The sequence below is a fragment of the Bos grunniens genome, chromosome 17 (genome assembly GCF_055505025.1).
Source record: "Bos grunniens cultivar Pamir isolate PY7600 chromosome 17, Bosgru_T2T1.0, whole genome shotgun sequence".
NCBI lineage: Eukaryota > Metazoa > Chordata > Mammalia > Artiodactyla > Bovidae > Bos > Bos grunniens.
Genome location: NC_141181.1, coordinates 57255851 through 57277567, shown reverse-complemented (window position 1 = coordinate 57277567; position 21717 = coordinate 57255851). Strand labels below are relative to the sequence as shown.

The 21717-nt window shown below is 37.6% G+C and overlaps 1 protein-coding gene across 50 annotated transcripts in view; it reads right to left on the bottom strand.

The window, feature by feature from the left end:
• Nucleotides 1-21717, bottom strand: part of TAOK3 (TAO kinase 3) — a 187629-nt gene that overhangs the window by 161881 nt on the left and 4031 nt on the right. For 16 of the 50 annotated variants that reach the window (XM_086347955.1, XM_086347917.1, XM_086347954.1 and 13 more), the window contains exon 1: nt 14536-14774. The exons of 31 other annotated variants lie outside the window; for them this stretch is intronic. The gene's annotated coding sequence lies outside the window, so the exon portion shown is untranslated. Of the gene's footprint in view, nt 1-14535; nt 14775-21717 lie in introns of those variants that run through there. 3 more of the 50 variants (XM_086347919.1, XM_086347942.1, XM_086347928.1) reach the window with 2 other exon arrangements.

Sequence of the window (21717 nt, the reverse complement as noted above, 5' to 3'; positions counted from 1 at the left end):
CCCTGTCCATCATCAACTCCTGGAGCTCACCCAAACTTACGTCCATCAAGTTGGTCATGCCATCCAGACATCTCATCCTCTGTCGTCCCCTTTTCCTCCTGCCCCCAATCCCTCCCAGCATCAGGGTCTTTACAATGAGTCAACCCTTCGCATGAGGTGGCCAAAGTACTGGAGTTTCAGCTTTAGCATCATTCCTTCCAAAGAAATCCCAGGGCTGATCTCCTTCAGAATGGACTGGTTCGATCTCCTTACAGTCCAAGGGACTCTCAAGAGTCTTCTCCAACACCACAGTTCTAAAGCATCAATTCTTTGGTGCTCAGCTTTCTTCACAGTCCAACTCTCACATCCATACATGACCACTGGAAAAACCACAGCCTTGACTAGACGGACCTTTGTTGGCAAAGTAATGTCTCTGCTTTTCAATATGCTATCTAGCTTGGTCATAATTTTCCTTCCAAGGAGTAAGCGTCTTTTAATTTCATGGCTGCAGTCACCATCTGCAGTGATTTTGGAGCCCAAAAAAATACAGTTTGACACTGTTTTCCCATCTATTTCCCATGAAGTGATGGGACCAGATGCCATGATCTTCGTTTTCTGAATGTTGAGCTTTAAGCCAACTTTTCCACTCTCCTCTTTCACTTTCATCAAGAGGCTCTTTAGTTCCTCTTCACTGTCTGCCATAAGGGTGGTGTCATCTGCATATCTGAGGTTATTGATGTTTCTCCCGGCAATCTTGATTCCAGTTTGTGCTTCCTCCAGCCCAGCGTTTCTCATGATGTACTCTGCATATAAGTTAAATAAGCAGGGTGACAATATACAGCCTTAACATACTCCTTTTCCTATTTGAAACCAGTCTGTTGTTCTATGTCCAGTTCTAACTGTTCCTTCCTGACCTGCATATAATTTCTCAAGAGGCAAGTCAGATGGTCTGGTATTCCCATCTCTTTCAGAATTTTCCACAGTTTATTGTGATCCACAAAGTCAAAGGCTTTGTCATAGTCAATAAAGCAGAAATAGATGTTTTTCTGGAACTCTTGCTTTTTTGATGATCCAGTGGATGTTAGCAATTTGATTTCTGGTTCCTCTGCCTTTTCTAAAACCAGCTTGAACATCACTTAAATTTTGTAAGTTTAGTCTACTCAAACACCTAGTCATTAAATACAATGTTAAAAATCAAGGACTTCCCTAGTGGTCCAGTGGCTAAGACTCCACATTCCCAATGCAAGGGGCCTGGGTTCAATCCCTGGTCAGAAAACTAGATCCTACATGCTGCAACTAAGACCAAAAGCAGCCAAATAAATTAATTATTAATCAAAAAAAAAAAAGCAACCAGGCTTACTGAATCATATCTACTTTTTGGAAGGAGCTTCTAAATTGTATTCAGATTTACTATCGTGATATAAATTTGAAGTAAAATTTTAAGATAAGAATGAAGATATCTGTTTTATAAAAGGGTCAGACCATGAAAAAAATTTAAAATAATACAAAGAGAAAAGATTAAATTGAGGAGGCTGAAATACAGCCTTTACAATAATGGACAAGATATAATCATTAATCAAAGGACTACAGTAATTGGTTCTTTTGAATAAATCCAGATTCTCTCCCCTCTTAATGATACTCCTAAAGGACCCATAACCAAGAAGTTTAAATGTAAAACTTGAACAAAACATCCAGAATAGGAGGGAATATGACAGGAAGGAAGGCTGGTGACAGTCTAAGGGAAGAAGGGGAGCTAGAGTTCCTTTGGAACAGATGAAGGCAAAGGAAAGAGCCATGTGTTTAGGGAGATAAGTATGTGTCCCTTGAAGTCCTTGATGACTGGTAGAACTGTCAGAACACTACTAGCTCATGTTTCTGGATGGAGAAAATGGGAAACATTCTTAAACTACAGTAGGCTTGGTTGAGACATATAGTATGATAATGCTATTCACTCTTCCTATCTGAAAAAAAAGTAAATCATATTTTGAAAAGTAATTTCTTATCTGCTGTAGAATTTCCTATCATTGGAAAAAAACCTAGAGTTGTATTGGAGATAGAATAACTGAGGAACCATCCAGAACAATTTGAAGAATTAAAACTAAAAAGAAATAACCCACCATGAATAGCCATCTAATAAGGATGGTTTGAAAATGAGGTAGAAGAACTATATTTAGACACAGAAAGATGAGTATTTGTTAATATGGTATAGAGATACACTGTTAAAGCCTTTGTTTTTTTAAAGCAGCCTTAAAATAATACATAGAGTATAATCCTCCAAATTACTATTTTTAAATAACTGAAAAAAGTATGAGAGGTTATATGTAAAAAATATTTGGGTATAGAAGATAACTTGCTGCTGCTGCTGCTGCTAAGTCGCTTCAGTCGTGTCCGACTCTGCGCGACCCCATAGATGGCAGCCCGCCAGGCTCCCCCGTCCCTGGGATTCTCCAGGCAAGAACACTGGAGTGGGTTGCCATTTCCTCCTCCAATGCATGAAAGTGAAAAGTGAAAGTGAAGTTGCTCAGTCGTGTCCGACTCTTAGCAACCCCATGGACTGTAGCCTACCAGGCTCCTCCATCCATGGGATTTTCCAAGCAAGAGTACTGGAGTGGGGTGCCATTGCCTTCTCTGGAAGATAACTTATTTTCTTCTGATTACTCATCTGTGTTTTCTATTTATTAAAATAAAAAGCATATATAACTTAGTTGTTAAAACTTATATAAGAAAAGTTATACTGGGTCAAAGATTTCCCATCATTTTGTGTGGAAAAGGAGAAAAAGCTGAGAATAAAGGAGATCCTAGTTTCCATATCCACACATTTACCAACAAGTCTTCTTGCTGGGAACTCTGAAATTCAGGAGTAATAAGGAACTGATTTTATAACATTACAGGGAATTTATACTTTCAGAGTGATATAAATTCATCATTATTATTTAACTAAATTCACTAAATTTACTTATGTAATAATCATTACTAAATCATTATTAAATATTCAAGGAAATATTTATATTTAACTAAATATTAATAAATAATTACACAGATTAAAATGTTTCCACAGTACCTGCTACACTACAGAATGGAAGTAACAAATTTCTAGCCTATGGAACATAACAATAATACTGGTTTTAGGTATCTTTCAGAGAAAATAAAACATTTATATAAAAAGAATTCAAACCAAGGATTATGATCTAACCTTTAAACCAAATACCTTATTTGGGTTCCAACTATTACTAGCGCTTAAAATATACAGTTTGAATAATTATCAGAAAAATGTACTCCACAGGCCTAACTGGTAATCTATATATTCTATTACATCATGTAACTATGCTTCAGGAACAAAAATCTATTTAAAATCACAGGCAAAGGCATGCTCAATACACAGGCAAAGGAATGCTCAAAAAACATTTATATAGGGTAGAAATTCAGAATCCAATCTTTCTATATAATAATTCAAGGTATTTTCTAATTTTAACTACTACTAATAAGCAAATCCTGAAAGATGATGCTGTGAAAGTGCTGCACTCAATACGCCAGCAAATTTGGAAACTCAGCAGTGGCCATAGGACTGGAAAAGGTCAGTTTTCATTCCAATCCCAAAGAAAGGCAATGCCAAAGAATGCTCAAACTACCACACAATTGCACTCATCTCACACGCTAGTAAAGTAATGCTCAAAATTCTCCAAGCCAGGCTTCAGCAATACCTGAACTGTGAGCTTCCAGATGTTCAAACTGGTTTTTTAGAAAAGGCAGAGGAACCAGAGATCAAAATGCCAACATCCGCTGGATCATCGAAAAAGCAAGAAAGTTCCAGAAAAACATCTATTTCTGCTTTATTGACTATGCCAAAGCCTTTGACTGTGTGGATCACGATAAACTGTGGAAAATTCTGAAAGAAATGGGAATACCAGACCACCTGACTTGCCTCTTGAGAAATCTGTATGCAGGTCAGGAAGGAACAGTCAGAACTGGACATGGAACAACAGATTGGTTCCAAATAGGAAAAGGAGTACATCAAGGCTGTATATTGTCACCCTGCTTATTTAACTTATATGCAGAGTACATCATGAGAAACACTGGGCTGGAAGAAGCACAAGCTGGAATCAAGATTGCTGGGGGAAATATCAATAACCTCAGATATGCAGATGACACCACCTTTATGGCAGACAGTGAAGAGGAACTAAAAAGCCTCTTGATGAAAGTGAAAGAGGAGAGTGAAAAAGTTGGCTTAAAGCTCAACATTCAGAAAACGAAGATCATGGCATCTGGTCCCATCACTTCATGGGAAATAGATGGTGAAACAATTGAAACAGTGTCAGACTTTATTTTTGGGGGCTCCAAAATCACTGCAGATGGTGACTGCAGCCATGAAATTAAAAGACGCTTACTCCTTGGAAGAAAAGTTATGACCAAGCTAGATAGCATATTGAAAAGCAGAGACATTACTTTGTCAACAAAGGTCCATCTAGTCAAGGCTATGGTTTTTCCAGTGGTCATGTATGGATGTGAGAGTTGGACTGTGAAGAAAGCTGAGCGCCGAAGAATTGATGCTTTAGAACTGTGGTGTTGGAGAAGACTCTTGAGAGTCCCTTGGACTGCAAGGAGGTCCAACCAGTCCATTCTAAAGGAGATCAGCCCTGGGATTTCTTTGGAAGGAATGATGCTAAAGCTGAAACTCCAGTACTTTGGCCACCTCATGCGAAGAGTTGACCCATTGGAAAAGACTCTGATGCTGGGAGGGATTGGGGGCAGGAGGAAAAGGGGACGACAGAGGATGAGATGGCTGGATGGCATCACTGACTCAATGGACATAAGTTTGGGTGAGCTCCAGGAGTTGATGATGGACAGGGAGGCCTGGCGTGCTACGATTCATGGGGTCGCAAAGAGTCGGAAATGACTAAGCGACTGAACTGAACTGCACTGAATAAGCATTAATATTAAAAATTCTACACTGAGGCCATTCAATGTACACTTGCTTCCTCAGTTTTTCTCCATTTCAGTTTAAAATTTCTCTTCACCCTTCAGCCTTCCTTTTTCAGGTTAAACTATCTCTTCCCATCACTGCCCAAGAAATGGCCTCATAATTTTGTAGCCTACTACCTTCTCATTTCATTAATTCACTTTTCTCCATTTTCTTAAATCTTTCATTGCTCTTCATATACTCTTTTTGGACTACAATATGCTCAAGGTATCATTTATTGAGGGGAGAGGAGGGAACTTGCCCTGACAGGAAGACGCCCTGGGGCTAACAAACTCACCAGGTCCTAACCTCCTCATCTCCAAACCCAACAGGATCCTTCTCAGGTGGATCCTTCCATGACATTCATGCAGCATCTCCCTACAAGGCTCTCGTTTCTTGGTACATATGGCATTTTGCTCTAGTGGTTTCTTTCCAACATCTCTGCTTAATTGTCCTCCTCTTACCTTTTAACACAGCATCTGTACTGGGCCTCTCTTCTCTCTACACTTTCTCTTATTTATCTGATATGCTTTCAGCTCTCTCCCCCAAGCTGTGGATGCCCTTAATCAATCTCTTTACAGACTGATTTTCTTCTTTCCCTGGAGGCTGTCCTAATTCCAGAACCTCATTCCCAGTCCAAGTTCTCATTCCCAATCTCTTTCTTCTGTTAAAGCATTCTAGGAACTCTTGGTGGAATAGTCTTTCAAAGGCTCTGATTGTATCAGTCTCTAATCAAACACTGTAAATGGCTCTCCAACATCTAGTATTTAAAATTCAAAACTCTTGGTATGTGATTCGAAGCCCTTTGATCTGAGGGACAGAATACTATTCTTAAGTATTCTATACTTTATTCACAATGTCTGAACTGGGCTAAAAAAAATACATTGATTATATCCTACCACACCTGCTGAAGAAGTTACTAAGTATTTAAACTCAGCTCAAATTCTATCTCCAAATTACCCCATCTCCTGGTATAGAAATGATCTCTTCATTCTTTATGTGTAGAAAGTACTTGACAACTTTTTGTAGCACTGAAGTCATTCTGTCTTGATATGAAAGGACATGGACATTTCTTAATTTCATTAATTGAATATGACCAGCAGTGGGAATCTTATTTACTTATTTGTCCTCTTTAGTGTCTTGAATGTAGTAGGCAGTGCAGATTATATTCATTTAGAATGAGAGACTACTCCAGGATCTGAGCTAAAGTTTGCCTCTGACTTATTTCTGAAGAAAAGACCTGGGAAACAAATAAGCTAAATAAACAATGGTGTGTGTGAGAGTGTGTGTGTGTGTGTGTGTGTGTGTGTGTGTGTCTTGTGGGGCTGGTATTTAATAAAGGACTTAAAATGATTTAATTTGAATTATTTTACAAAAATAAGCAACTCTACTCCTAGACCTATACCCAAGAGAATTGAAAACTAAGTTCACACAAAAATTTGTACATGAATATTCATAGCAGCATTATTCATAAAGCCAAAAAGTGGAAACAACTTAAATGTCTATCAACTGAAGAATGAATAAACAAAAAGTGGAATGCCCACACAATGGAATAGAATTAAGCCATAAAAAGGAATAAGTACTGATATATGCAACATGGATGACCCCTGAAAACATTATGCTGGAGAAGCCAGACCCAAAAGGCCATATACTATATAATTCCATTTATATGAAATGTCTAGAACTGGTAAACCCATAGATACAGAAGGTAAGTTAGTGGTTGCCAGGGGATGGAGGTAATTCAGAGTAACTGCTGACAGGTACAGGGTTTCTTTTTGAGGTGATGAAAATGTTCTGGAATTTAGACAGTGGTGATGGTTGCACAATATTGTGAATATACTAAACCCCTGAATTGTACACTTTAAAATGATGAATTTTATGTGAATTTTAGCTTAACTAAAAAGAAAAGAAAAAATAGTTGTGAGTTTGGTCTCCTGAATAACTTGATTTGTATTTGTGGTATAACTGAAAAGAAGTCTGACCTTTGAGTCAGCAAATCTAGGTTTAACTTATTTCTGCCACTAACCAGCTGTGTGATCTTAAGGACATTACTTAACATCTCTAAGCCTCACAGCCTCATCTATAAAGTGAGAATAATTAACGCCTCACAAAGCTGTGAGACTCATGAAATCATATCAACCATAAAGCCTTTCATATAAACTGAAAAAACTTTCATATAAACTGAAAAAACTTTCATATAAATAAAGCCTTTCATATAAACTGAAAAACCTTACTATCATTTTGTACACTTATACTTAAAATGATTTTTTAAAATCGTAAGCTGTATTGAATAGTCCATAACTTCAACTTTTACCACTGGCATATTATCTAACCAGCTTTTATTGTCAAATATGAATGGCATCCTGGACTTGCAGCAGTTATCCTGTGGGCACTAGTAGTACAGCATGTTACAAAGTTATTTAATTCTAATCTTCACGGTGAAAGGTAACATAGAATGATGGTTATGACCAGAGGCACAGAACTGAGTTTCAGTCCAGGTTCTTCCATTGACTTTGAGCAAAGACCTAACTTCTCTGACCATCAGTGTACTATAAAGTATGTGTCTGTGTGAGTGTGCATGTGTGTGTGTGTGTGTGTGTGAGAGAGACCTACTTAGTAAAGGAGTTATAGGATTCATTAAGATATTTGATATATAAGGCACATATTGCAGTATCTGGTACCTAGCAAGCAATCAATAATCAGTAGTTGTTATTATTATTTCCATTTTATGGAGTAAGAGGTTTAAATAACCGGTCTAAGTTAACAAGTCTGAAGCATAACCAGGAAGAAAAAATAGATATTTTGCTCACACTACGTCAGGTGATCAGGATAGGGGATGATTCAGTATGTTTCCTATGTGTTAAACAGCATCATATAGAGCACTCTAGTACTGCATTAGCCAAATAGCTTAACTTTTTGCTCATCAGTTAAAGAAAAGACATAATCCTATTCAGCACTAGCACAAGGTCTGACACAAATAAATACTCAGTAAATATTTACTGAATAAACAAATGAATAAAGAGTGTTATTATTGGCTATATGTACAACCAAACATCAACACAAAATCCAAAGACATTTCCAAATACCTGTACTTTTACATATATAAAACATTTTGGGTTTTCAAAGTTCTCATTTGTATTTTGAAAGTTCTCATTTCAGTGTCCTATCTGTTCTTTGGCATTAATACAAAGGAAGGCACATATTTTTTTTTTTTTAAGTAGGAATGTAAACTGATGCAGCCACTGTGGAAAACAGTGTAGAGATTCCTCAAAAATTTAAAGACAGGGACTTCTCTGTCCCAATTGCTGGGACTCCAGGCTCCCAGTGCAGGGGGCCCGGGTTCAATCCCTGGTCAGGGAACTAAATGCCACATGCCACTGCTAAGAATCCTGTATGCCACAACTAAAGATTCTACATGCCACAACTAAAAGATCGAATGCTGAAACGAAGATCCCACCATGCTGCAACTAAGACGTGGAGGACCCAAATAAATAAATAAATTAAAAAAAGTTAAAGACAGAATTACCAAATAATCCAGCCATTCTACTTCTGGGTATATATCCAAAGGAAAGTATAAAATACAATTTTATTCATCCATAAAAAGAAATAAATCTTGCCACTTGTAACAACATGGATGGACCTTGAGGACACTATGGTAAGTGAAATAAGTCAGACAGAGAAAAATAAATACTATATGATCTCATTTATGCATGGAATCTAAAAAACAAAAAAGGTAATTCAAGCATATAAGGAACAGACTGGTGGTTTCCAGAGGTGGGGGTAATGGGTGAAGGTGGTCAAAAGGTAAAAACTTACAATTAAAAGATACATAAGTTCTGGAGATGTATGTGCAGCATGGTGATTACAGTTAACAATACTTTACTTTATATTTGAAAGTTGCTAAAAGAGTAGATCTTAAAATCTCTCTCCCAATGGAAAAAAAATTATAACTGAAAAGTGAGTGTGTGTGTGTGTGTGTGTGTGTGTGCATGCATATAATGAGAACTCTTTAGGATTTATTGTCTTAGAAACTATCATGTACAACATATAGCAATGTTGATTATATTTATCATGTTACATTACATCCCTTGATTGATGTTAACTAAATTTACAATGGTAGTCACTTCACAATATATACATATATCAAATCATTACAGTGTATACTTTAGACTAATACACTGTTGTATGTCAATTAAGTCTCAAAAAAATTGGAAAAATATAAAGGGGAAAACAAAAAGTTTTCATTTGGGGGCTCCTAAATGCTCTCTGGCATTGATACAAAGGAAAGCATTTACTATTTCAAACAACAGGAGACTGAGAATGAAAGAAAGATATTCAACAAGTATTCTTATGTTTCAGATTCTGAATATATAGTTTGTCTTCCCTAACAGAATTCTGATAGTTTCCTAAGAGCAGGAATCATATGCAATTAATTAATTTCAGTTTACCTTTACAGAGCCTAACCTTACACATGCTGCTGCTAAGTCACTTCAGTCGTGTCCGACTCTGTGCGACCCCATAGACGGCAGCCCACCAGGCTCCCCCGTCCCTGGGATTCTCCAGGCAGAAACACTGGAGTGGGTTGCCATTTCCATCTTCAATGCATGGAAGTGAAAAGTGAAAGGGAAGTTGCTCAGTCTTGTCCGACTCTTAGCGACCCCCTGGACTGCAACCTACCAGGCTCCTCTGTCCATAGGATTTTCCAGGCAAAAGTACTGGAGTGGGGTGCCATCGCCTTCTCTGAACCTTACACATAGCAGGCACTTAATTACAATATATTTAAACAGCTGGGTAAGAATATTTCTTGGCTATATAAAATGTATTGATCATATTTAACCTATTCTGCAAAACACTGAAGGTTAATATCAGAACTAAAACTCTCCATGTGTGGCTGGCTATATCATTTTAAGAAAATAAAATCATACAGATACACACATACATACACACAGTTTCTCATAAAGAAATGCAAATATGTCAAACTATAACCAGTTTATAAAACTGTCTTCATTTGCCCTGCATATTTCTATAAATGAAGTGACAGATCTGCACCAAGCTGGAAAAATATTCGGGTCCCCTCAATATTACTAGGATTGCTGACTTGACTTTAGACCGGTATAATGAAACAGATATACTACGTTGTTTTTTTTTCCCCTCAAGTCATAGTAAGGTATCTCAGCATTATGCTAGAAACTGTTAAAGATTTAATTGTAAGATATTGTCCTTGTACTCAAAATACTGACATCATTAGTGAAGATAAGACAACAGACAATGTAAAATGGTATGCACATTTTCGTTCACTGCATTGCTAATTTAAAAATCACCTGGGAAAGACAAATATCATATGGTTTCACTTATATGTGGAACCTAAAAAAGAAAAGAATGATACTAATGAACTTATACACAAAACAGAAATAGACCAACAGACATAGAAAACAAATGTACTGTTACCACAGGGGAAAGGGAACAGGGAGGGATAGATCAGGAGTTTGGGATTAAAATATACACACTACTACATATAATATAAATAACCAACAAGGACCTACTATATGGCACAGGGAACTATACTCAATATTTTATAATAATCTGAGGGAAAAAAATCTAAAGAAACAGATATATATGTTTGTATGATGGAATCAATTTGCTATACACCTGAAACCAATACAACACTGTAAATCACCTATGCTTCAATTTTAAAAAATCACCTGGGAGTTTGCAGAAAAACAGTAAGAACTGAATAGGAAAAGTTTCAAACAGGAAGTAAATTTTACACAGGGTCTTGAAGAAAAGGTAAAATCTGACAAGGCAGAAAGAAGGGAGGAGGGTTTTTTGAGCAAAATAAATAGTAACAGAGGCTCAACACTTCAATCAGCACAACGTTCAAGACAGACTTCAATGGCAGAAAGAACAGGCCAAGGAACACAGGAAATGAAGATGGATGAGTAGTATGGGACAGATTAGACAGGGTGTCAAAAGTCAGGCAGAAGAGGTTAGACTTAGTGTGGTAGATAACAGGGAACCAATGAAACTTTCCAGTAAGGGGAGAGATGTGCTAAAAGCAGTAGCATTTACAGAAGGTTAATCAAGATGAGCTGGAAAAAAGAGGGAAGCGAAGGAAGGCAATTGTAGTAATCCAGTAATGAGGTGGTAGGGGTATGAGTGTGATAAGTGCACACAGAGTGTTTCTTAGTGGCAATGTGATGGGCCTGACCCTGCTATCTATACACAGCTGCACGCACTGTTTCATACCTTCTCTCAAGATCATTTTCTGGTAGACCTGCGAATAAGACTCGAAACATTCTCGAAAAATAACTCTATCTGCTATCATTCACTGAACTCTTCCTTTACAATGTGTAACCAAACTTGTGCTTTAATACACAACCTCGTTTAATCCTCATAGCAATCTTGCAAGGTAGGTACTATGATTATGCCCATTTAACCAGTGAAGAAACCAAGGCTTTGGGAGTTCAGGGAATTATACAAGGTCACAAACCTAGTGACCTAGTAAGTGGCAGATATGTTCATCTGACATGCTCTTGTGAATCGTTAGAATACACTGCCAATCCTACAGACATGTGAGTGAAACCAAAAGTGAGAGATAAGGAAGGGTGGCGTGCTATTCACAGAGTCCAAGGGTTTGAGAGGAGCATCAAAGATACAAATGGAGAGATTTCTGGACTCGTCTCTAACCTTTCCTTACACAATTCCTGGAGGAGAGTGAGCCACTGCTATGAAATGGGAGTGAACTGTCTCCTCTTGTAGGAGGACACATATTACACGACTATTTCATGGTATTGACAGGATCTCAACATCTTAATTTGATTCACATTAAAAAAAATGTTACTTAGATAGGCCAGGTCAAGACGAATTAGGCTGATTGGTGACATCAAAATGCTTTAAAAAAAATATTTTCTTAATAGAATTCCAGTGACCTGAGAAACCTATGTAACTCCTACCAATGACCCTGAAATAGAAACTAGCTTTTTAAAGCTACTTCTCAGTACAACATATATATTCATAAGAAAACATTTTTAAAAATAACTCTCCTTATGCATCTGGGCAGAGATGTCATATTTCCTCCACAAAGCTTCCTTTTATGTTGCAACACTAAGAATCTCAATTTTAGGCTGAACTAGAACAACTGAGAACTGCAAACTCCTTCACAGGAGATGATTATTTTTAATAGTTTTTATATAAATTGTCTAAAACTTTACGTTTTAACTCTGCAATACTCTTCACTAGAGGGTAAAGCAGTTAAAGTTTCAAGTTCTGTTTCCCCTCACCCCTCTCTTTTTTTTTCTGCTAACACATGGTCTTTCACAAAAGAGTCAGTGTGATCTCTGCCGACTGAAGATAACAGATATGACTGTGGTAAACTCAAGAAGATTAAGCACATGTCAAGTAATTCAGAAGTTTAAAACTTGTCACCTGTGTGTGAAACCAGCAAACAGTTATAACTGGTTAAATAAACATGGACAAATTAGTAGGATGTAATTAGTAACTACCACTTTTCCCTCCAATGAGTGGTGTCTGGGCAGGCAGCCATACAATCTGCAATAATCGGTCACTACTGTGAAGCCCCAGCAACTTCCTCTGCCCCACCCTCATCTAACCTCCGACTGGGATACTTTTGGACTGCTAAAAGAATGCTCAGATAATCACAAAAGTCCTCTTTATCAGTGAACACTGAAATTTACCTAATTTGCTCTTTTAGGTTTTTAACATTCATAAATATTAAGAAAAAATGCAATATGATAATATTTCAAAGATTATTTGAAGGTTTTGATTTCCTTTTTATATGTTAGAAAGAATAGTGTCCCCAAATCAGTAATATCCACTGCAATGCTTCTTGACCCTGATGCTGGGAAAGACTATAGGCAAAAAGAGAAGAGGGCAGCAGAGGATGAGATGGTTGGATGGCATCATTGACTCAATGGACATGGATTTGAGCAAACTCTGGGAGACAGTGAAGGACAGGGAAACCTGGCATGCCTTCAGTCGACAGGGTCACAAAGAGCTGGAAACAACTTAGCGACAGAACAACAACAATCCTATGTACCATCATAAGACTTTACAGATAAAGACTTTACATAAAATACCAGGAGTTTAGAAGTCAGGGTTATACACATTTCATTTAAACCATGTTCCAAGAGTCTAGTAAATTTGGGAAAAACTGTTAAGGTAGCTTTCCTGGTTTATAAAATATTATGAATGACATACAAATATGAGATATTTAAAAAGTATCCACTTGCCTACTTCATGTAATTTCACCTCATGGACTGGAGTAGTCCCATAAATTATTACCTCATGCCTAAGATATTTTATTTTTATACTTTAATAAGTAAACTACCCTTACTACTAAAGAAAAAAAATTACAAAACAAAGTAAATGTGATCAAATCTTCTGACTTTTCTGCCTCTAAATGTGATACTACATTAAAAAAAAAAAAAAACAACTGCTCTGTTTTCTCTCCTTTTATCCCTTTCTGTGAAAGAAGAAAAATGGGAAGTGGCTTGTTATTTTTTAAGATCTCTGGGATAAACAAGTGTGCTGTTTTAAGTAGCCTAATTTTGAACTGTTGTCTTATAGTAATAATATCATTCATTATCAAAAACTGCATCCATTTAATAAAAATGGCCTTCAGTATATTTAAAATTTGTGTTTAAAAAACTCTTCTGACAAGATTTTGATGTTTTATTTGCAGCTTAGTATTTACCTTACTTATCCAGGAGAAAGGAAAAAATAAAACACTTTGAAAATAATCCCCACTAATAGTTATTTGTAGAATATCAAACTACAAATTAAAATTAATAGAGCATATGAATCCAGTGAATTTTTAGGTTGATTGCTCTCAGCTGGACTTTTGAGTTAAGGCCATAAATATTCACATGAAACTCAACAGGGTTTATTAGCTATGTTTAGACACAAACTATATTTATAATAAAACATTACATTTAAAACAAAACACCAAGCTTACTCTAAGTAGATCTTCTCAAACGCATGTCCTACATTCCCCATTCGACATACTAAAGACTTTAAAAATTCTTTACTTAGCTACAGCAATCAGTAAGATTGCCCCAGAGATGGCTTTCTTTAAAAGGCAGCCTCTTATTCACTTAGGAAAGATAAAACTGAATTCCACTTAAGTTGTAAGAACAAGATCATGCTATCAGCACCTTCATCCTGAGAAAGGAAGTTATTATAGTCACAGTTTTATAAATGAGGCTTTAAGAGAGTACTTCCTGGTCAGACAGTTAACGTCAACAGCATTTTATATAGCTTTACATTTCGACATTTTGAAAAGAGCTTTCTGAAAACTTTTCCTGATTCTTTTCCTCCTGTCCCCACAACAGAGGAAAACCAGCTCAAGCTAAACGAACCTTAAGGTAAAATCTACGAAATCCTACCAATGTCTACCGTTATGGTATCATGTAAATATCAGAACTGGTTGTTATTGTTGATAATATCAGCTTAAGTTTTAGTTATTGTACATTTACGCACCCTCTGTCTAATCCCCTCTGTGCGCTGGAGTGAAGTTTCAGGGTACACAACATTAGAAGGAAAAGAAACGTTAGAAAGAAAAGAAAGGAAAGACAACTCACCAATTCCTTGATAATGATGATGCCAGTCAGCATTCACAGTTCAATTTTCAAATTTAAAGTTAGTTCTCTTTTAAACTTATATATATACATATATATATATATACACATATATACAAACAAGCAAAAAAACCCAACTCCACGAAACCTTGTACAATCCGAATAAGGAACTGCAGATAAAAGCAGCGTGACCTGGGCGCTGCTCATGACTATCTGTATTGCAAGCTCAAGTATTTCCTGTTACGACGCCCATTGGTTCCCACAGGTGCAAGTGCCTATGGGTGTTGCCGCTTTACCCTTCCTTTGGTAAGTGAACCGCTAAAGGAGATTTCAGGTTGGCATAATCAATGCTGGGAACTATTGGGGCAGAACTACCCCGGGCTAATACCAAGAGCCTCCCAAACTAGCTTGATTGTGAATTGATGATTACCTAATTCAAAACGGCTGGAGAAAATTTATTTTAGTAGATGTTTATGGTTTTTCTAAGACGCACTGTTATTAAAGAATATTTGTGATTTTACTCAACAAATATGTATTAATTGCTTTCTCTGTGGAAAGCTCTATTTAGGCACTAGGAATATAGTAGTGAACAAAACAAAATCCCTGTGGTCATTCATACACTGTCTGGTAGACTTTTGACTATTTCACATATATAATGAGAAAACTTCCCTAAAGGCAGAGATAAAAGAAATTTGTATGGAAATTTGGAGAGTCAATTGTAGTGCTTATTATACAAAACTAAAAAGCACTGTAATTAAGGCCATGCCACCTTAAACCTTAAAGAACTTTTCCAGAACCTAGTACAGAAAAACAAGATTCTTTATGTTTGCAGTGTTTCTAAAAGGCCAGGTTGGAGGCAATGGCGTATGTTCCAGCAGGGAAAAGGAAAAACTTCTCACCATGAGTCACCAGTGACTAAGTTCTTTTAATTCAGGCTTAAAACACATTTCAAACCCAATTACTTGTACATGCAGAAAACTGATAACCCCAAATTAACATCAGGAGCTTGATTTGACCAATTTTCAGGGTTAATATTAGCAGCTAAGAAAAATAAATGAAGTGCTTTTAATGCGAAAATGCCCCTGTACTGAATTTTGTTATCATTTTGGTCTTATAAGTCTTTACTGCCTAAGGGCCATGTTAGAAGCTTCCATTAGATTTTATTACAAGGAATGTTGTTTTCTTAGATTGTAGCCAGACTGGGACACAATCATCTTGGATATATGATGTCATGGTAGGAATGGCTTTTATTTGTATTCAGTAAAACAAAAACACAATAAATTCAGGGCTGCTCAAAAAAATGTAAAGCCCAGAGAATAAAATATATGGATAAAATCCACTCTTCCCAGCTATGCTTCACTTCCTTAGGATTTTATTATGTTTCAAATAACAAACTTTCTTTTTTGACAACAAATGGGAGAAATTCCCAGAGCCAAATTCATCCATTTAGTGAGTCAATAAATCTTTATTGAGCAACTACTACGTTTCCCTGGTGCCTCAGTCACTAAAGAATCCTCCTGCAATGCAGGAGACAGGAGTTTGATCCCTGGGTTGGGAAGATGCGCTGGAGAAGGAAATAGCGACTCACTCCAGTATTTGTGTCTGGGAAATCCCATGGACAAAGGAACCTGGCAGGCAGTTCTTGGGGTTATAAGGGTCAGACACAACTTAGTGGCTAAACCACCACCACTACATGCTAGGTAGGCACTGTTTCATGAGTTGGGAAAAAGCAATGAATAAGAAAATCTCTGCTTTCATGGAGTCTAAATTCTAGTGGAGGGATATAAGGCAAACAAAAACATAAAATATCTGATGTGTCAGAATGGTGTCCTCTCTCCAGTATAGAGAAGAATGCAATATGAAAGATAAGGATAAAAAAAAGAAAATGTACAAAGTAAGCACTTAAGGAATTTAGAGGAGAGAGTAGCAAGAAGATGATCAGAGAAGGCCTCAGGAAAGATGGCATTAAAATTAGATCTGCGGGAATTCCCTGGTAGTCCCAGTGGTAAGGACTCAGCGCTTTGACTGCTGGGGACCTGAGTTTGATCACTGCTTGGGGAAACTAAGATCCCACAAACTGAACTCTGAAATAGGAGGAATAGAAAAGGCATTCCAGGGAAAAGAAACAGCAGGAACAAAGGCCTGAACGTGTAATCAGTATAAGTGCTTGGCTGTAAGCAGGCTGTTCTGGGACACAGGAGATAGATATAGATATATACAGATATAGATATAGATGGATTATGGGGCTATAGGAATGCTAAAACAGGTTGATAAATCTGTACTGAATTTAGTAGGCCACAGGGTATTAAAAGTTTTTAACACAGAAGTGACAAAATCAGAGCTGTACTTTAGGGGGAATAAGAGAGCAATAGTGTATACAGGAAGAACAAAAAAGAGGAGACTGGAAACTTGTCACAGTAGACCTTCCTGAGCACATATTTTGGGCTTTCATTAGCTTTTTCTTGAACCTTTAAGAAATATACAGTAAAACGTGTATTGAGTTGAAAAACCAGATCTAGGTTACAGTGGTCAAGTTTGCCACTGTCGGTATGGCCTTGGGAAGTCACTCACGTTGTTGTTGAGTCGCCCAGTCATGTCTGACTCTTTGTAACCCCAGGGACTGCAGCACACCAGGCGTCCCTATCCCTCACCATCTCCAGGAGTTTGCCCAAGTTCGTGTTCATTGCATCGGTGATGCCGTCCAGCCATCTCATCCTCTGATGTCCTCTTCTCCTTCTGCCTTCAATCTTTCCCGGCATCAGGGACTTTTCCAATGAGTCATCTATTCACATCAGATGACCAAAATACTGGAGCTTCAGCTTCAGCATCAGTCCTTCTAGTGAGTATTTAGGGTTGATCTCCCTTAAGATTGACTGGTTTGTTCTCCTTACAGTCCAAGGGACTTTCAGGAGTCTTTTCTAGCACCAAAGTTTGAAGGCATCAATTTTTTGGTGTTCTGCCTTCTTTATGGTCCAGCTCTCACAACAATACATGACCGCTGGGAAGACCATAGCCTTGATTATACAGACCTTTGTTGGCAGAGTAATGTCTCTCCTTTTCGGCACACTGTCTAGGTTTGTCATGGCTTTCCTGCCATGAGGCAATGGTCTTCTGATTTCATGACTGCAGTCACCATCTGCAGTGATTTTAGAGCCCAAGAAGAGGAAATCTGTCACTACTTCCACCTTTTCCCCTTCTATTTGCCATGCAGTAATGGGGCTAGATGCCAAGATCTTAGTATTTTTAATAGTCTTAAGTTGGCTCTTTCACTCTCCTCCTTCACCTTCATCAAGAGGCTCTTTAGTTCCTCTTCACTTACTGCCATTCGGAGAAGGCACTGGCACCCCACTCCAGTACTCTTGCCTGGAAAATCCCATGGATGGAGGAGCCTGGAAGGCTGTAGTCCATGGGGTCGCTGAGGGTCGGACACCACTGAGTGACTTCACTTTACTTTTCACTTTCATGTATTGGAGAAGGAAATGGCACCCCACTCCAGTGTTCTAGCCTGGAGAATCCCAGGGATGGGGGAGCCTGGTGGGAGGCTGTCTATGGGGTTGCACAGAGTCGGACACGACTTAAGTGACTTAGGAGCAGCAGCAGCACTTACTGCCATTAGGGCAGTAACATCTGCATATCTGAGGTTGTTGACTTGATTCCAATTTGTCACTCATCTAGCCCGGCAATTCTTGTGATGTGCTCAGCATATACGTTAAACAAACAGGGTGACAGCAGACAGCCCTGTCGTACTACTTTCTCGATTTTGAACCAATCAGTTGTCTCGTACAAGGTTCTAACTGTTGCTTCTTGACCTGCATACAGGTTTCTCAGGAGACAGGTAAGATGGTCTGGTATTCCCATCTCTTTAAGAGCTTTCCACAGATTGTCATGATCCACATAGTCAAAGGCTTTAGCATAGTCTATGAAACAGAAATAGATGTTTTTCTGAAATTTCCTTGCTTTCTCTGTAATCCAGAAAATGTTGGCAATTTGATCTCTAGTTCCTCCTCCTTTTCTAAACCCAGCTTGGACATGTGGAAGTTCTTTGTTCACATAATGCTGAAGCCTAGCATGCAGGATTTTAAGCATGATCTTACTAGCGTGGGAGATGAGTGCAACTGTCCAATGGTTAGCATATTCTTTGGTACCACCCTTCTTGGGGAGTGGGGTGAGAATTGATTTTTTCCAGTCCTGTGGGCACTGCTGGGTCTTCCAGATCTGCTGACATAATGAATGCAAAACCTTGCTGACATCATCCTTTAAGGATTTGAATCAAATTGATTACATTCTTTGAGGCTGAAGATGGAGAAGCTGTATACAGTCAGCAAAAACAAGACCTGGAGCTGACTGTGGCTCAGATCATCAGTTTCTCAAAGCAAAATTCAGTCTTAAACTAAAGAAAACAGGGAAAAATAATAGGCCAGCCAGGTATGACTTAAATCAAATCCTGTATGAATTTGCAGTAGAGATAATGAATAGATTCAAAGGACAAGATCTAGTTAACAGTGAGCCTGAAGAACTAGGGACAGAGGTCCGTGATATTGTACAGAAGGTGGCGAATAAAACCATCCCAAAGAAAAAGAAAAGCAAGAGGGCAAAGAGGTTATCTGAGGAGGCTTTACAAATAGTGGAAGAATGAAGAGAAGCAAAAAGCAAGGGAGACAGGGAAAGGTACATCCATTTAAATGCAGAGTTCCAAAAAATAGCTAGAAGAGAAAAGAAGGCCTTCTTCAAAGAACAACGCTTAACAATAGAACAACAAAAGGAGAAAGACTGGAGAGCTCTTCAGGGAAATTGGAAACATCAAGGGAGCATTCTGCCCAAAGATGGATACAATAAAGGATAAAAATGGCAAAGACCTAGTAGACGCTGAAGAGATCAAGAAGAGATGTAAAGAAAACACAAAAGAACACAGAAGTATAAAAAAGATCTTAATGAAGTGGATTACTACAATGGTGTGGTTAGTCACCCAGAGCCAGACATTCTAGAGTGCAAAGTCAAGTGGGCCTTAAGAAGTACGCTGTTAATAAAGCTAGTGGATGTGATGAAATTCCAGGAAGTCACTCATACTGAGTCTCAATTTCCCTACGTGTGACCTATTAATTATTCTTTTTGGAGCCAGGAGCCACGGGATTCATCAAGTGATTAGATACTGAGGATAGAGCAAACACAGCACTAAAAAATGGTTTCAAGTGATTAAAATAACAAGCAGCTATCACTTGTTAAACACTTCCTATGCATTTATCACTGTACTTGGTGCTTTACATAAATCACATCATTTATTCCTTATAAGCCATAAGGGCTTCCCTTATGGCTCAGCTGGTAAAGAATCTGCCTGCAATGTGTGAGACCTGGGTTCAATCCCTGGGTTGGGAAGATCCCCTGGAGAAGGGAAAGGCAACCTACTCCAGTATTCTGGCCTGGAGAATTCCATGGACTGAATAGTCCATGGGGTCGCAAAGAGTCGGACATGACTGAGCGACTATCACTTCACTATTCCTTATAAGAATCTTGTGAGGCCCATATTTTTGTTTTACAGATGAGAGAACTGAGAGCTTTAAACACTTAAGTAACTTAACCAGGATAAGCAAACTGGCATAGTGATAAAGCCAAAATAGGTGCCTGGGTCTGAGTCTCAGGCCCTTTCTCTTTTCAATGTATCATGCTGTTTTCTACATGGCAGATAAATAATGCTAACATTTGTTCTTGGGTTGCAACAGAATCATTCTTTTAACACTCTTTTGATGCACTAAAAGCCCTCAGTGAAAATATGAAACTAAATGTGAACATAATCTAATAATTTTCCATCATTAATTCATTCACATCCATTCAACTGACATGTAATGAGCACCCTTCATACTCTGTGCCTGCTATTAAATCTTGATCTAGAAGAGTTAAAAACTCTATTTATGTGGTTTGGGGAAATATTTGTGTATTTACACAGAAAGCCTTCAAGAAGTAAAGGCTAATATTTGCAATAGAATGAAAAATTGGCCATGAACTCCGATTCTGTTTTGTATGCCTACTGCCAAGACCAATTAGGTTATTAGTTTATTTAAGAAAGCATTCTGTCTTGATTAGTGCCATCTATTGTAATGGGTAAATAAAATGTATTTGAATTGTCATAAGCCTTGATTGCTATGGACAAAAGCCACTGTCATTAGACAGAAAATGAAACATATAAAAATAAATACTACACAGAGTCCTAGTTTGATTTGGAAATAAAAGGTTATCCTCCTGTCCATCAAAAATAGTGTGAGGAAGTAAAACTGAAATCTTCTAATGAGTACTTTGATAACTGACTAAAATAGTAAGCATAACAAATATGGGGTTGATTTTGCTATCCATCATTTTTACTGAGGCCAGGGGTTAGGTGAAAGGTTCCCAAACACTAGGCTACAACATATCAGTTCCAATGTTAGGAGCTAAACTGACATGAGCCACCTATAAGTAGGTTTTGCTAGGTGTAAGATGTTTATTACATGGCATGTTCCTCTTCTCACTCTAGGGATGATAAATGTGTATCTTTGAGAAAGGGGATAATGGTTAGGAGTTGATCTGCGTATCATGAAACTGACCCCTATGCCACTCTGATGTAAAATAGAAATAATTTACAAAGACTTTAAATATACTCATTTCTAACAAATCCCAGGTCAGACAGAAAAAAATGCATTCAGTTCAGTTCAGTTTTAGGTAACTTTAAAAACATGTAGCTGGAATGATAAAATTTATCAACTTAATTCCTACATCATAAAATTTCTGAATACCTGTTATTTTTAATTTGTTGCCCATAGCCTGTAAGTTAGTTACATCACATTTTGGTCCATAAATTCAATGCATCTAATCCATTATTAGATGTAAGTAAATTTTTTTTTTTACTACAATGAATTCGAGTTTGAAAATAGTAACAAATTTTTAACGTATCCTTACAAATGACAAAGTAACCAATTAAATGAATGTTAAAGCTAAATAATCACAAACTACACTTTCCATGAAGAAATGCAATTGTACAATATCCCATAACTCAAAACTACTAATCCAAAACTATGGTGGGACTCTTTCATTGAAGACTGAAAAGAAGTCTTCTCTTAGAACAGTCACAAAACACTGTTTGATGGAAGCTTTCCCTCTGTCCACCTGCTTTCTTTTTAGGGGGAGGGAAAAAACAGACTGAAGGAAAAGATTATA